This window comes from Hippopotamus amphibius, chromosome 4, assembly GCF_030028045.1.
Source record: "Hippopotamus amphibius kiboko isolate mHipAmp2 chromosome 4, mHipAmp2.hap2, whole genome shotgun sequence".
Lineage (NCBI taxonomy): Eukaryota > Metazoa > Chordata > Mammalia > Artiodactyla > Hippopotamidae > Hippopotamus > Hippopotamus amphibius.
In genome coordinates this window covers 83,870,953-83,888,648 of record NC_080189.1, presented here as the reverse complement: position 1 = coordinate 83,888,648, position 17,696 = coordinate 83,870,953, and the positions used below count along the sequence as shown (strand labels likewise).

At 40.8% G+C, this 17,696-nt stretch overlaps 1 protein-coding gene across 2 annotated transcripts in view; it reads right to left on the bottom strand.

The window, feature by feature from the left end:
* Positions 1 to 7,396, bottom strand: part of PNPLA8 (patatin like phospholipase domain containing 8) — a 45,261-nt gene extending 37,865 nt beyond the window's left edge. The window contains exon 1 of one of the 2 annotated variants that reach the window (XM_057732304.1): positions 7,262 to 7,396. The gene's annotated coding sequence lies outside the window, so the exon portion shown is untranslated. Of the gene's footprint in view, positions 1 to 6,831; positions 6,841 to 7,261 lie in introns of those variants that run through there. The other variant, XM_057732306.1, reaches the window with a different exon arrangement.
* Positions 7,397 to 17,696: the final 10,300 nt, after the last annotated feature.

Genomic DNA, 17,696 nt, shown 5'->3' with positions numbered 1-17,696 from the left:
AGGGACTGAAACCGAGCAGAACCCTGTGACACCCTCCCAGGCACGAAAGCCAGTGTCCCCAATTTCTTATTTGTAGGAAAAAGGCTTTCCGCCTCCTAGACCTTCTCTGAGTTCTAAAGGGCAGATTCAAACAGTTATTAATTAAGGGAGTGAGGGAATGCAAAGAAGAAACAACAGTGCAGAGATGGGGCCAGGGTCCTGGTTCCTCCTGGGGGAATGTCCATAACAATCTGATACAAATCTCTGAGTTCTTCTACAGGAACTAAGGCCCCCACCCAGGTGGAGGATGGTATCTTCAGGCTGAGCACAAGCACCAGGACCCCAGACTGGATGGAATCAGAAGGCTAATGATTGAGATTCCTGGAACACCATCCTGTTACCTCAAGGAATCAGAGGAGGGAAACACACCCTGCAGCCGACCCCACAAATTTTGCCTACAAAAATTCTTCCCTGTAACCCAGCAGAGTTCTGCTCTTTTGAGAAGGAGCCACCCATTCTCCTCGCATGGCCCTTGAAATAAACCTTTCTCCAGCTCAAAACGTGGACATTAGTTTGTCTGGCCTCACTGTGTGTCAGCCACACGTCTGACAACTCTACACCAGACATAGTGCTAGATGCTGAGGCCACAAACAGGATACCAAGAAACTTTCAGTCTAGAGCTCGAGATAGCCTTGTAAAGAAGATTTCACTGTCTAGTAGTAAGTGCTTATTTAATCAAAAAAGTCAGACTAGAATAAGCTATGTGCCACATCTAATAGACAAGGGGTTCATAACCACAACATAAATGCCGCTTAAAACAGTTAATTTGTTCCTTCAATTGGTAAAATGTAGATGGTTGATAATATCCAATACTGATAATACCCTGGGAAAATGGGATGAGATGGAGCTATATGTAATGAGGTGGATAGAACTACAATCTGTCATACAGAGTGAAGTCAGAAAGAGAAGGACAAATATTGTATGCTAACTCACATATATGGAATCTAAAAATGGTACTGATGAACTCAGTGACAAGAACAAGGAAGCAGATACAGAGAATGGACTGGAGAACTCGAGGTATGGGAGGGGGCGGGGGGTGAAGGGGAAACTGAGAAGAAGCGAGAGAGTAGCACAGACATATATATACTACCAACTGTAAAATAGTCAGTGGGAAGTTGTTGTATAACAAAGGGAGTCCAACTCGAGGATGGAAGATGCCTTAGAGGACTGGGGCAGGGAGGGTGGGGGGGACTCGAGGGGGGGGGCGTCAAGGAAGGGAGGGAATATGGGGATATGTGTATAAAAACAGTTGATTGAACCTGGTGTACCCCCAAAAAAATAAAATAAAATAATAAAAAAGAAAAAAAAAAAAATGGGACACAGAGGGCTACCTGACAGTATCTAATGAAATTTTAAATGCTATCTATCAAAAATTTAAAGGCACATATTCTTTGATTAGCAATTCCACTATTAAGAATCTACCCTACAAAAAAAAAAAAAAAGAATCTACCCTACAGAAATAACTGCACAGCAGCACAGGTATGTACACACATTCCCTGCCACACTGCAACACAGGAAATCAACTCTAAGTGTCTTCTAGCAAGGGATGGTTAAATAAATTATGGTACATACATACAATAAAATGAGTTACAATATAATGTAATGTTATAGATGATCTAATATATATCTTTCATACACAGTACAGTGAGAAAGGCACGCTACAACAACATATGCACCATACACACATGAGGATACACAAATGCAGACATGAAGATATTACATAATAAAAGAAAACAAAAACCTATATAGGCAGTTGAACTCTGGCCACACACACAAACACAGATTCTGAAAGGGTGAGCACCTGTTTATTTATTCCTGTAAACTGAGGAGTGGAATCAAAAGAGAATGAGAAGGGCATTTACTTTTTACTTTTGGATGGATTCAATTACTTACAAAGAACAGGTATCACTTATGTAGTTTAAAAAAAAGCAAGCAGTTTAATGCACTTTAACAGATGGTGCTATGTGAATGGAAGACACAAGGTGAGAGCAGATACCCAGGTAAGTCTGAAAAAAGATGCTGAAAACTGGGCAAAAAAAGGTATTCATCCATTGTAAAAGATGAGGGGGAAGAAGGGAAGTCTAGATAATGGGAAACACAAACACAAGCAAACAAAAAAAGCATTTAAGAAAGTACACACAATATAAGCAAAAACTGCAAGTAGTTGTTTCACTCTAGGACCTGGAGCGAATGAGGGAGAGGTACAAGGTGATACTGCAAAGACTGGGTGGGCCACATTATGAAGCGCCTGATAATCTTGCCAAGGAGATTAAAGATCAAACTGTCAGTGAAGTGGGGAGGTAAGCCAAGGAATGGCATTAGGAAGATGCTTCTAGCAGATCTGTGAAAGATGGAGTAACAGAACAAGACTGAGAATGACAGAAACCAAGAGCCCACTGTGACTCTTCAGAAGGTGACAGTCCTAACTAACGTCTTTCTAAATTGCATGTGAGGATATTATTTTAAAACACCAATTTTATAGAGGTGAGGAGAGAAAAAGAGCAAACCTATCTGCCTTCCTAGCTCTTCTGAACCCCTCACGATTTGCAGTCAATGTAATAAGCTGAATTAACATAAAAGCCCCACAATCCCCATCCCAGAAATACATGATAAAATACAACTAAAGTACTTGTGGATAAAAAGTCATACTCAAAACCAATAATGCACTCCTACAACTCAACAGAAAAATCAAGTAACTCAATTAAAAAATAGGCAAAGGACTTGAATAGACATTTCTCCAAAGATGATATACAAATAGTGAACAAGCATATGAAAAGATGAACATCACTGATCATCAGAGAAATACAAATCAAAACCAAATAAGATATCAGCCCACACTCATCAGGATATCTATTGGAAAACAAACGAAAGAGAAAATACCTGAGAAATAAATTCTGTTGTTTAAGCCAACAAAACAAAACACCAGAAAATACCAAGTTTTGGCAAAGATGTGGAGAAGCTGGAACGCCTGAGCACTGCTGGTGGGACTGTAAAATGGTGTAACTGCTATGGAAAACAGTATAGCAGTTCCTCAAAATATTAAAAATAGAATTATCATATGACCCAGCAATCCCACTTCTAGGTCTACATTCAAAAGAATTGAAAGCAGTACCTTGAAAAGGTATTTGCACACCTATGTTCATAGCAGCACTATTCACAACAGCAGAGGTGTGAACAACCCAAATGTCCAGGGACAGTTAAATAAACAAAATGTGGTACACACACACAATGGAATATTATGCAGCCTTAAAAAGGAAGGACACCCTGTCACATGCTACAACACGCATGAACCTGAAGGACATTAAGTGAAATAAGCCAGTCACAAAAGGACAAGCGCTGTTATGACTCTACTTACATGAGGTATCTAGATTAGTCAAATTCATAGAGACAGAGAGTAGAATGATGTTTACAGGGGGCTGGAGGAATCGGGTGGATTCCTCCTCTCGGGTGGAGAGGAGTTGTTTTATGGGTAGGGTTTCAGTTCTGCAAGATGAAAAAGTACTGGAGATTTGTTTTATAACAACGTGAATGTACTGAATGCCACTGAACTATACACTTAAAAATGGTTAAGGTGTTAAATTTTATGATATATTTTTTTACCACAATAAAGTTAAAAAAACAAAAAATCAACAGTGGGAAATCCACGGTTGAAGAGGAATCATGTGCCTGGACCTGCAGTCACATTACCTTTATGTTGCAGAGTCCCTAAGCAGATGAAAACTAGTAAGAGCTGGTGAACTGCATGGGGCCTCCGCAGAGTCCACTGAAACTATCCTGGAAGGATACTTCCAAAGCTCAGGGCAAGGGACTCCCACGCTCAGCAACCACCACTGAAGACGAACTCACAGTCAAAGAACCATCACTTCAAGAGAGCACTAGCAAGTATGGCCAACAGGAAAAAGTATAACTAAGATTAGGAACAACAGAAAAAAATTAAGTAGGTTTAAAACATTCAGTGACAGAGGGAACAAAAATAAGGAAGCAAGAGAACTGTACAAAGTGTACAGGAAGAGCAAAATTTTAGAAATGAAAACTCCAGCTACACACTAGAGTTACCAGACAATCGAGTTACCAGGATTGTTACCAGATACTCTTACAATATAATGACAAAGAAAGGATGAAAAATAAAGGAATAGGGGGAAAATATATACCAGGCCTACAGAATCAAAAGAAAGCCAAAAGCTCTTCAAGGCAAATTTAAGGCAAAAGCATGAAATAAGATTAAAAAGGGACACTATTTCATAGTAAAAGGAATAATCCATTTACTTATTAAGCCTCAGGTAGTCTCCTAGGTCTTGGAGAAAAAGACAACTTATTAGTAAGCAAATAATTAATATAATGTATAACAACAGGCTGAGAAGTGCCATGAAGAAAAATTAAGCTGGGGGCTGGGGAGAAAGGGCACAGAGAGTGCTATTTTAGGTGACGTGGTCAGGAGAAGAACTGAATTGACATGTTACTGGAGACATGAATGAAGTGAGGAAGCAAATTATTAAAAGTATCTGGGGGAAAAGCATTCAAGGCAGAGGAAGAAGCAACCGAGGCTTTGGAGACAGGAATGAGCTTTGTCTATTCAGGAACAGCAAGAATAACGTTAAGGGAAGTAAGAAATGGGAAAAATGGTAGACGTGGGCCCAGGAGTCAAGCAGAAGACAGAGCTACATAAGCCTACAGTACAGTAAGGGATCTTCACTGTTTCTTTCCAATAAGAGAGAATCCCCATGACCAGTTATGAATACACCTATCACCTTGGCATTGAAATATAGCATATAAAGCAAATCTGAAAAGGGGGACAGTTAAAGGCAGACTATCTCATGATCATACACCCCTCTTTCTCTCAACAGAGTGAGCTGTCAACAAAATCAAGAAGCTGAATTTAACTGCTCCCAAATCACAACACTAGTAAATGCAGATAAGGGTTTGGAGAGCAAATTCAGCTGGGACAAAAGTTAGATTGCAAACAGACAAACAAGGTAAACTGGGAAGTGCCTTCATCAACTGAGAAAAAAGCAGGGAGGACCAGACTCCCTATTCACAGGGTAGTATAAACACAATGGAGGTATAAATAGAATAGTGAGACCAACACTAGGGAATGGATGATGTTTTAACTGGAAGAAATAAGGTAACCGATAGGTGGAGGCTCCACTGAGGATGGAAAGAATGAATGTACGGAGGACTTCACTTGGTTATTGCAATAATGCAGACATGAGGTGACAAGGGTTTGAATTAAGGTAAAAGTACTACAATGGAGATGAGGGTTACTCTGAGCCACGCTTTGAAAGTGAGGTAAACAACAAAACACAAGACTTGTTGATAGGAAAGAATGGGGTAAGGAGAGGGAGGTATCAAGACAACTTAAGGGTTTTTAATCAGAGAAACAGGGAGAGTGCCATGTATGGATATGAGATGACTGGGAAGGGGGCTAATTTAATGAAAATCTCTTGGATTTACAGGATGCAGTACCAGTGAGATATTCAGATGGAGATGTACTATAGAAACACAGGCTGTGGTGACAGCTGAAAACATAAGAGTGGATTTACTGAAGAAGGGTATACAGTAATACTTTTTGAGAATTTGGGGATCAGAGAATTTGATAAAAGCTTCTCTTCCTTGAAAAATGCTTATTTGCATATATACACTATATTTTCCAAGACATTTCAGAATATTCATGGAAATACTACACTATTCCTTAGATTTCAAATTTTAAAACTCTGGCACAGAGAGAACAAGAGCAGAGCCCTGACGGCCATTCAGAGTTAGGAAGAGGTGGTCTTCCAAACAAACAAAAAAGCACAGGAGAAAAGATACCCAGAAAAATTCAGGGCAATGGCAGTTCTAAAAGGTAATGGATAACGAATAATGAACAAAGTAAAATGTATGACATGGGAAAGAAAGGTTAGAACTAAGACATGACAGGTCAGGAAGGTGTTGAGCTAAGAGTTCTAACTAGGACCTTTTCACAAATGTACGTTCCACAAGCGAGGCAATATGTACTCTTCGGCACAAATCCTCCGTCATTATTACTAAGCAAAAACACAACTCAAAGTACAAGACGTACCTTGATTAACTTTGCACTTGAAGCAAGTAACTATATAAGCTAGTGAAAGTGATCTTTTCAGCCAACGTCACTTGTTAAAAGGACGTTGCTTTCAAGGTTTTAATTTAGATCTGATACAGAAATAGAAAAACAAGATCAACACAGAAAAAGTTGAATAAAAGCTCTGAAAGAAGAGCATGTTCGTATGTTCAAAGTACAACTAATTTACACAAGCCATTTAACAACAGAACTACAATGGGTTTGAAACTCCTGCCTCATAAGAGGCGTTAGATTCTCGGTCACAGTGTAATATTCTTTTTAAAATCTCCCGGATTTCAAAATTCTTGATATTTCACTGTCTTAAAAGCATTTTCTCGATACAGTAAAACCTACTTTTGCCATTTTTGAAATCTCAATAATTGGGACTGTAGATCGGGATGCAGTCTAACTGAAGTTACTGGAAGTAAAAACACCATTTTAAACAGGATTATGGGACAGTTCCTCCTGCCACGTTCAAGGTTTCCCTAGGTGTCACCACTTTCATTTACAGGTATTATTGTATTAGGCGTAGAAACCAGGTTCTTCCCAGCAGGATGACAGACAGGACAGCGACGGGAAGCACTGCACCCCACTTCACCTTTCAAAAGGCACACGCCTGAATCCGCTTAAGCAACAACAGCCGCGGATAGAGTTCAACGTGGGTGGGGGTTACAAAGAAATTGCTGCTAATTAAACACATGGAGCAGCCGACTCACCGGAGGCACCTGCAGTGGAGAATGATGTAGATGAGGGACACCGTTTTGCCAGGCACCCGCGAAGTGCTGGAGAACCTACTGCCCAGGGGAGGCCGAAGACTCGGGAGACCTAGGCTGGGAGGCCAGGGGGTGGGACAGGAAGCGCGGGGCGGGGCCAGGGAGACCCAAACAGTCTGCGCGTCGGCACCTGCAAAGCCCACGGGGCCACGGGACGCGGAGAGCGTCGCGCACCCGTCAGGCCCGGCGCCCGGCCGCCTCCTGAAGCCTGGACCCGGGGACCTCCTCGGGGCCGGGAGCCTCCCCGCCCTCTCGCCCTGGAAGCGCCCTCCGGGGAGAGAGAAGACCCGGAGGGCCGGACGAGCGCCCGCACGACCCGGCGGCCCTCTTCCCTACAGCCCACCGTCCGGCCGGCCCCCCACGGGCCACTTACCGGCATGCAGGCCGCAGCTACTTGGGTGGCAGTGGCGACGCGCCTCTTCCCGGCCCGGGCGTCCCGTCTGCTGGCCCGCGTCAGCGGAGCTTCCAGCACAAACAGCTGACCGCCTGCCGGGGCGCCGCCCTCCCCCACGCCATCCCGCCCCAGCGGAAGTGACGCAGGGCCGCCCGAGTCGGCCCGCCCGCCGGGGAGGAGCTTCTCCGCCTCGCTGGGGCGTCGGCCCGCGGGTCAGTCGCCGCCCCGCACCCCTCACTCCCACCCAGACATGCGCAATAGGGCACGGCTGAGCGCAGGCCGGAGACGTGCGTGCGTGCACGCGCCTGCGGGCAGCCGGAGAGGCGCCGCCTGGCCGCAGGTCGAGGGAGTTTGCTTTGCTCCGCGCGTTTGTTTGAGGGGCTCCGTCCGCGGTCGGCTCAGATGAGCCTGCATCTCCGCGTCCCTGAAGATGCTGTCCGCGCTCTATCCCGTCCTCGAAGTGGGGGGTGCGTCACTAGCCGCTTGGAGGGTCGTGAGCTATGTGGACAGCGGTCCCGACCACTCTGCTGTCACCATTCCTGGGTATGGCCACTTGGACTAAAAATCACTGGAAACCGCTTTCACATACATTGTAGTGTTACAAGTTGGCTTGGGAAGTCCCTGTACCGCACGCCCCCCCCCCACCCCCCCGCCAAGGTCCCACACTTAGCACGTGTTTTTTGAATCGTGACATTTTATGCCTACCAAATCTGCAGACGACCTGCAGCTCATAAGACAAATGAGGCCCACTGCCTGATTTTGTACCTCTGTAAGCCAAGAATGGTTTTTACATTTTCAGTGGTTAAAAAAAAGAAGTGTTCTGGAACACATGACATTGACATGAAATTCAAATTTCAGTATCCTTAAAAAAAAAGAATTTTTAGAGCAGAACCATGCCCATTCATTTCTATATCAAGAAGCTTTCATGCTACAACAGCGAATTTGGATGGTTGCAATAGTTTCCTTTAAATAAGTTGAGGTTAGAAACAGAAAAGTAGTTTTTACTAGACCTCAATCTCAAAATGTTACCAATACTGTTAGACTCTTTTCTCTAGGCTTGCCATGTCTCACACCAGTGCTGCCGCTTTAGTCCCCTGTAGGATGGTTGTGAAATGTTTAAGGAAGGAATTGTATGAGCTGCCACATACTGGATGTTAGGCTGACACTTTTTTTCCTTTTTTTAAATTAAGGGGAGGAAGCCAGCTTGCTAGGCTCTTGGGGCACACATGACTGGATTGTGTACATGATAACACCTGATAGACGCTTGCAGTGCAAGACCTAGGCATTTTATTTAGCCATATGAGCATTACAAGGCATAGGCACAAACTGAACTTCAGAGGCATATGGAAGTGACTTTAGTTTCAGAGAGGGGACTCTCCCCATTGTTAAAGAAAAAAATTATACTCATTAAAACAATAAGGAAGACTTTTGCAACTGGGGAGAGAGATTGGGCTCAACTACAAATACAACAAAGACAGCTGGAGACGTGTAGCCAAGGAGCAGAGCGAGAGGGGCCGGTGGATGGACAATGACCGAGAGGGGACACCCAGGGTAGGGGTGATTCTTGCTAAGTCATTTCCACAGGATTCTTGCTAAAGACTGACCAGTGTGATCAGCTGTGGAGGATGATCAGCTATGGAGGGTGGGAGACCCTCTCTAAACTGACTCAGCAGGATTCTTGGTAAAGCTGGGACTTGGCAGACCACAGACAGGTCCTGGGCAGGAAGCCTTGCTAGAAGAGGGCTCAGAGAAACCGAATTAAAGTTTGACCAATGAGAAAATCTTTGTCACCATCCAACCATCCATCCCCTGCCCTTGTTTTCCTTCATTTCCTAATTTAGTCAGACTTTATCAAATATCTAGATGTCCCCCCCTTGCCAGAAATTAAAAAAAAAACTCTGAAGTCCTCTTTCTCCTTTGCTCTTCCCTTCCTCCTCATGTCCACCCCTGGACCTTTAACCCCCACGCCTTTAACTGTCCAGAAGTCTGAGGATCTTACTGCAGACTCACTCAAGTCTTTCCTTTGCTCTACATCGTCGTTTCCACTGCCTTAGTTTAAATCTTGTCCAAACTGGTTTTCCAGCCTATAACTGACCTCTGACCCAGAGCTTTCTTTTCTGTGCAGCCAAGGTAATCTTTCTAAAGCGCAAGTCCATTCATGTGATTTCCCTGATTAAAAATTTATGCTTTTCTCCATGGAATAAGATACATGGCATGACAGGCTCCGAACCTGCCAAGCTTCCAGCCTTAATTTCACCATTTGCCCCTTGCTCTTCACCCTCCAGCCATACATATGGTTCCCCAAATACCTTGTGTCTTTCCATGCTTCAATGCCTTTGCTCATGCCTCCTCCAATATGAGAAAAGCCTACAAAACTAAACATACTCTTACTCTACAATCCAGCGATCGTGCTCCTCGGTATTTACCCAAAGGACTTGGAAATATGTGCACACAAAAACCTGCACTCGCATGTTTATCACAGCTTTATTCATGATGGCCCAAACTTAGAAGAAACTGAGATGTCCTTCAGTAGTTGAATAGATAAACTGTGATACATCTAGATAATAGAATATTATTTAGAGCTAAAAACAAACTTTCAGTCATGAAAAGATGTAGAGAGAAAAAAAAAGATGTAGAGAAACCGTAAATGCTCATTACTAAGTGAAAGAAGCCCATCTGAAAAGTCTGCATATTGTGGGATTCCAACTACAGTATATGAAATTCTGAAAAAGGCAAAACTATGGAGGCAGTAAAAAGATCAGTGGTTACTTGGGATTGGGATTGGGGGGCGGAGGCGGAGATTAGGAATAGGCAGAGCACAGAGGATGTTTACGGCAATGAAAATACTCTGTTCATACGATGATGGTGGATACATGTCATTATGCATTTGTCCAAGCCCATAGAATAGACAACACCAAAAATAAACCCTCAGGTACACTGTGGCCTTTGGGTGATTACGATGTGCCAGCGCAGGTTCAGTGACTGCAACAAATGTACCACTCTGGTGGGTGATGTTGATAAGGCGGGAGGCTACGTGTGTGTGAAGGCTGAGGTATATGAGACATCTCTGTACCTGCCTCTCAATTTTGCTGTGAACCTAACGCTGCTCTAAAAAAAAAAAACCCATTGTCATTGAAAAGAAATTTAAAAAACAACAACAGGAATTCCTTATCTTACTTCTTCACTGAGGAAATCATTCCTTCCATTTGTACCTGCTTCTCCTGGTTCCCTGCCTGCACAGTATTGTAATTTATTTGTTTATATGCCTGTGAGATTCTTATAGGCAAGGAATCAACATAACTATATTTGAATCCTCTGGATTTAGCATAATACCCAAATGGGCAAATGGTAAACTCTCTAAAATTCTGTATTATTGAATTGAATTTTAATTTTATTCAGATTACCAATTAATAAATTACAAATGGAAATTAAAACTCATTCATGTTTCTTCTGATGTTAGAAAAAATTTTAAAAGAAAAAAGACGCCCTGCGGGGCCACATAAGGCGCTCAGGGATAACAAGTACCCTCAGGCGCTCGGGCGGGGCTAGATTAAAACTCCTTGCAACGCCAGCAGCAGGGAGGCTGCCGAGAGAAAAAAAAAAAACAAACCAGCATCAAAAAGAAAAAACCCCGAGAGAGGCCCAACTCTAAGACTTTCTGTGTACGCCTGAGCCACCAGCGCTCTATGCAACAGGCACCTCCAAGCCTGACTGAAGCAACAGTGCGCCACTGCTCACTCTCTCCCAGGAGAAGGAGCCACTATTGCACCCTCTCCCTCCCCACACACCGAGGCTTACAGACGAACAATAAAGGAACCTCTGCTGGTCACAGAATAACGCAAAAAAAAAAAAAAAACCCAAGGCAAGGAAAAGGACACTTACAGCTGAGACGCTAAGGAAACAGAAATAGTAGTATCAATACCTATTGAACTGGTCCATTCGGGGATCAGTTCTGGATTTTTTTTTTCTTTTTTTTTTTTTCCTTTCTCTTTTTTTTTTTTTTTTTTGATTTATTAAATACGATCTTAGCCCTAAGGGATCTACAAGTTTTACAACATAATTTTATAAGGATATTTTTCACTCTTTTTTTTTTTTTTTTTTTTTTTTTTTTTTTGCCTTTTAAAATACTTCTATATCTAGCTAAGTTTTTGGTAGTACGGACAAAATATCTTTCATACTTTCCTTTCATCCCTTTCTTTTATACACTTCTATTCCTTTCTTTTTCTTTGCATATTTCCAACCACATTACGCTCTTCTGTTCCCCTTTCTTCCAGCCATTTTAAGTGTATTTTATCTTAACATACTTATAAGCAACACTATCGGTCTGCTCAGACTCCTTGCTCTATTCTCCAGATGATGCACTGCCTTGGTATTAATATTAGGCTTTTGTCTTTATCTTAGTTCTTAGTACAGTTGTCTAATTACATTCTGAGAATCTCCATTCTCTCTGGTGGTACTCCAGCTCTTTTCTATATTTGATCCTAGCTTACAAAATCTCCCTGGATTGATGTTTGTATGTGTAGGGTGTTATTTGTTGTTTGTTTGCTTTTGCTTTTGTCTCTGATTCGTTCTGTTTCAGTTGTCAATTTCTGCTGGGTTTCTCTCTGAATATCTGATAGCACACTGGGGTTCTGTCAGGTCTTTCTAGAGCCTTATGTCCTAACGGATTCAATAATTGTGTGTCTTATACATGTATGTGTTTCCTAGACTGAATATTCGTCTAATCCAATACTTGGACATTAGTCTGAGGCTTGGACAGTCTTCTATAAACACCTCTATCACCAGGAAAAGCAACCCCAAAAGCTTGGACAACCATGAGGAAACAAAGAAACACCATGCAGGCAAAGGAGCAGGAAAAAAACCCACAAGACCAAATAAATGAGGAGGAAATAGGAAAAATGCCTGAAAAAGAATTTAGAGTAATGATAGTAAAAATGATACAAAATCTCGATAACAAATTAGAGAAAGTACAAGAAACAGTTCATAAGAACTCAGAAAAACAAACAGCAATGGATAACAAAATAACTGAAATTAAAAATACTCTAGATGCTCTAACCAGCAGAATGACTGAGGCAGAAGAACGAATAAGTGAGTTGGAAGATAGAATGGAAGAAATAAACGCCACAGAGCAGGAAAAAGATAAAAAAATAAAAAGACTAGAAGACAGCCTCAGAGACCTCAGTGATAACCTTAAACGTACCAACATTCGAATTATAGGCATCCCAGAAGAAGAAGAAAACAAGAAAGGGTCTGTGAAAATATTTGAAGAGGTTCTAGTGGAAAACTTCCCCAACATGGGAAAGGAAATAATGAACCAAGTCCAAGAAGCACAGAGAGTCCCATACAGAATAAACCCAAGGAGAAATACACCAAGACACATATTAATCAAACTAACGACAATTCAACACAAAGAAAAAATATTAAAAGCAGCAAGAGAAAAGCAACAAACAACATATAAGGGAAAACCCATCAGGATAACAGCTGACCTTTCTACAGAAACTCTGCAGGCCAGAAGGGAATGGCAGGATATACTGAAAGTCCTGAAAGAGAGAAACCTACAGCCAAGAATACTTTACCCAGCAAGAATCTCATTCAGATTTGAGGGAGAAATCAAAAGCTTTCCAGACAAGCAAAAGTTAAGAGAATTCAGCACCACCAAACCAGCCTTACAACAAGTGCTAAAGGAACTTCTCTAAGTAGGAAACACAAGAAAAGGAAAACACCTACAAATACAAACCCAAAACAATTAAGAAAATGGTAATTGGAACACACATGTCAATAATCACTTTAAATGTAAATGGATTAAATGCTCCAACCAAAAGACACAGACTGGCTGAATGGATACAAAAACAAGACCCTTCTATATGCTGCCTACAAGAAACCCACTTCAGACCAAGGGATACATATAGACTGAAAGTGAAGGGATGGAAAAAGATATTCCATGCAAATGGAAGTCAAAAGAAAGCTGGAGTAGCAATACTCATATCAGACAAATTAGACTTGAAAGTAAAGACTATTAAAAGAGACAAGGAAGGGCACTACATAATGATCAAGGGATCCATCCAAGAAGAACATATCACAATGGTAAATATCTATGCCCCCAATATAGGAGCACCTCAATACATAAGGCAAATGCTAACAGCTATAAAAGGGGACATCGACAGTAACACAATTATAGTGGGAGACTTGAACACCCCACTTACATCAATGGACAGATCATCCAAACAGAAAATAAATAAAGACACACAAGCTTTAAATGACACATTAGACCATCTCGACTTAATTGATATTTATAGGACATTCCATCCAAAAACGACAGACTACACTTTCTTCTCAAGTGCACACGGAACATTTTCCAGGATAGATCACATCCTGGGTCACAAATCAAACCTCAGCAAATTCAAGAAAATTGAAATCATATCAAGCATCTTCTCAGACCACAATGCCATGAGACTAGATATCAATTACAGGAAAAAAACTGCAAAAAATACAAACACATGGAGGCTAAACAATTCACTATTAAACAACCAAGGAATCACTACAGAAATCAAAGAGGAAATCAAAAAGTATCTAGAAACAAATGACAACGAAAACACAACAACCCAAAACCTATGGGACGCAGCAAAAGCAGTTCTAAGAGGGAAGTTTATAGCAATACAGTCCTACCTTAAGAAACAAGAAAATGATCGAATAAACAACCTAACCTTACACCTCAAACAACTAGAGAAAGAAGAACAAAGAAACCCCAAAATGAGCAGAAGGAAAGAAATCATAAAGATCAGAGCAGAAATAAATGAAAAAGAAAGGAAAGAAACCATAAGAAAAATCAATAAAACTAAAAGCTGGTTCTTTGAGAAGATTAACAAAATTGATAAACCATTAGCCAGACTCATCAAGAAAAAAAGGGAGAAGATGCAAATCAACAGAATTAGAAATGAAAAAGGAGAAGTCACAACGGACACCTCAGAAATACAAAACATCATGAGAGACTACTACAAGCAACTATATGCCAATCAATTGGATAACCTGGAGGAAATGGATACATTCTTAGAAAAATACAATCTTCCAAGACTGAACCAGGAAGAAATAGAAACCATGAACAGACCAATCACAAGTACAGAAATTGAGGCAGTGATTAAAAATCTCCCAACACACAAAAGCCCAGGACCAGATGGATTCACAGGCGAATTCTATCAAACATTTCGAGAAGAGTTAACACCTATCCTTCTCAAACTCTTCCAAAATATTGCAGAAGGCGGAGCACTCCCAAACTCATTCTATGAGGCTACCATCACCCTGATACCAAAACCAGGCAAAGATGTCACAAAAAAAGAAAACTACAGACCAATATCACTGATGAATATAGATGCAAAAATCCTCAACAAAATACTAGCTAACAGACTGCAACAGCACATTAAAAAAATCATACACCACGATCAAGTGGGGTTTATCCCTGGGATGCAAGGATTCTTCAATATACGCAAATCAATCAACGTGATACATCATATCAACAAATTGAAGGATAAAAACCATATGATCATTTCAATAGATGCAGAAAAAGCTTTTGACAAAGTTCAACATCCATTTATGATAAAAGCTCTCCAGAAAATGGGCATAGAAGGAAATTACCTCAACATCATAAAAGCCATATATGACAAACCAAAAGCCAACATTGTTCTCAATGGAGAAAAACTGGAAGAATTCCCTCTAAGAACAGGAACAAGACAAGGGTGTCCACTCTCACCACTGTTATTCAACATAGTTTTGGAAGTGTTAGCCACAGCAATCAGAGAAGAAAAAGAAATTAAAGGAATCCAAATTGGAAAAGAAGAAGTAAAATTATCACTCTTTGCAGATGACATGATACTATATATAGAAAACCCTAAAGACTCTACCAGAAAACTGCTAGCACTCATTGATGAGTTTAGTAAAGTAGCAGGATACAAAATTAATGCACAGAAATCTCTTGCATTCCTATACACGAACAACGGAAGAGCAGAAAGAGAAATTAAGGAAACTCTCCCATTCACCATTGCAACCAAAAGAATAAAATACCTAGGAATAAACCTGCCTAAGGAGGCAAAAGATCTGTATGCAGAAAACTTTAAGACATTGATGAAAGAAATCAAAGATGACATAAACAGATGGAGGGATATACCATGTTCCTGGATTGGAAGAATCAACATCGTGAAAATGACTGTACTACCCAAAGCAATTTACAGATTTAATGCAATCCCGATCAGATTACCAATGGCATTTTTCACAGAACTAGAGCAAGAAATCTTACGATTTGTATGGAAACGCAAAAGACCCCGAATAGCCAAAGCAATCTTGAGAAGGAAAAATGGAGTGGGTGGAATCAGGCTTCCTGACTTCAAACTATACTACAAGGCCATAGTGATCAAGACAGTATGGTACTGGCACAAAAATAGAAAGGAAGATCAATGGAACAGAATAGAGAACTCAGAAGTAAGCCCAAACACATATGGGCACCTTATCTTTGACAAAGGAGGCACGAGTATACAATGGAAAAAAGACAGCCTCTTCAATAAGTGGTGCTGGGAAAATTGGACAGCAACATGTAAAAGAATGAAATTAGAACACTTCCTAACACCATACACAAAAATAAACTCCAAATGGATTAAAGACCTACATGTAAGGCCAGACACTATCAAACTCCTAGAGGAAAACATAGGCAGAACACTCTTTGACATACATCAAAGCAACATCCTTTTTGACCCACCTCCTAGAATCATGGAAATAAAATCAAGAATAAACGAATGGGACCTCATGAAACTTAAAAGCTTTTGCACAGCAAAAGAAACCATAAACAAGACTAAAAGGCAACCCTCAGAATGGGAAAAAATAATTGCCTATGAAACAACGGACAAAGGATTAACCTCCAAAATATACAAGCAGCTCATGCAGCTTAATACCAAAAAAGCAAATAACCCAATCCACAAATGGGCAGAAGACCTAAATAGACATTTCTCCAAAGAAGACATACAGATGGCCAACAAACACATGAAAAGATGCTCAACATCACTCATCATCAGAGAAATGCAAGTCAAAGCCACAATGAGGTATCACCTCACACCAATCAGAATGGCCATCATCACAAAGTCTGGAAACAACAAATGTTGGAGAGGGTGTGGAGAAAAGGGAACTCTCCTGCATTGTTGGTGGGACTGTAAGTTGGTACAGCCACTATGGAAAACAATTTGAAGGTTCCTTAAAAAACTACAAATAGAAATACCATATGATCCAGTCATCCCACTCCTGGGCATATACCCAAAGAAAACCATAATCCCAAAAGAAACTTGTACCATCATGTTTATTGCAGCACTCTTTACAATAGCCAGGACATGGAAGCAACCTAAATGCCCATCAACAAATGAATGGATACAGAAGATGTGGCATATATATACAATGGAATATTACTCAGCTATAAAAAGGGATGAGATGGAGCTATATGTAATGAGGTGGATAGAACTACAATCTGTCATACAGAGTGAAGTAAGTCAGAAAGAGAAAGACAAATATTGTATGCTAACTCACATATACGGAATATAAAAATGGTACTGATGAACTCAGTGACAAGAACAGGGAAGCAGATACAGAGAATGGACTGGAGAACTCGAGGTATGGGAGGGGGCGGGGGGTGAAGGGGAAACTGAGAAGAAGCGGGAGAGTAGTACAGACATATATATACTACCACCTGTAAAATAGTCAGTGGGAAGTTGTTGTATAACAAAGGGAGTCCAACTCGAGGATGGAAGATGCCTTAGAGGACTGGGGCAGGGAGGGTGGGGGGGAATCGAGGGGGGGGCGTCAAGGAAGGGAGGGAATATGGGGATATGTGTAAAAAAAACAATTGATTGAACCTGGTGTACCCCCAAAAAAAATAAAATAAAATAATAAAAAAAAAAAAAAAAAAAAGAAAAAAGAATTTCATCTCATTTCAAACAATATAAAATCAGTGGTGTGCAAAATAGGAAATTATCTTCTGCTTTTAATAGCAGACTAATAATATTTAATAGCCTTCAGAAAAATATCACACTTAGAATAATGTTAAATACAGTAATTGTTTAACCCTGTAGTCTTTAGCTGCTAGATGAAATAGACATCCACATTGCTCCTGTATCATTTATTTGCTGTTCTCATTTGATTTGCAAGGTTTACCAGTTATATATCATAGATCTTTCCTTCTCTAAACCAATAGTCAACACTTCCTTCTATTGACTATTAAAGTCTGGCTTATAATACCTCTTCAAAGCACTTCTAGCCTCTTTATTGTTCAAACAAAACTTAATGCTGTAACCAAAATAAATTAAGCAATATTGCTGTAGGATATTTCTCCGATCACCCAAGTGAAGGATATGTCAGAAAATAACTCTAGAAGAATAGTTACTGT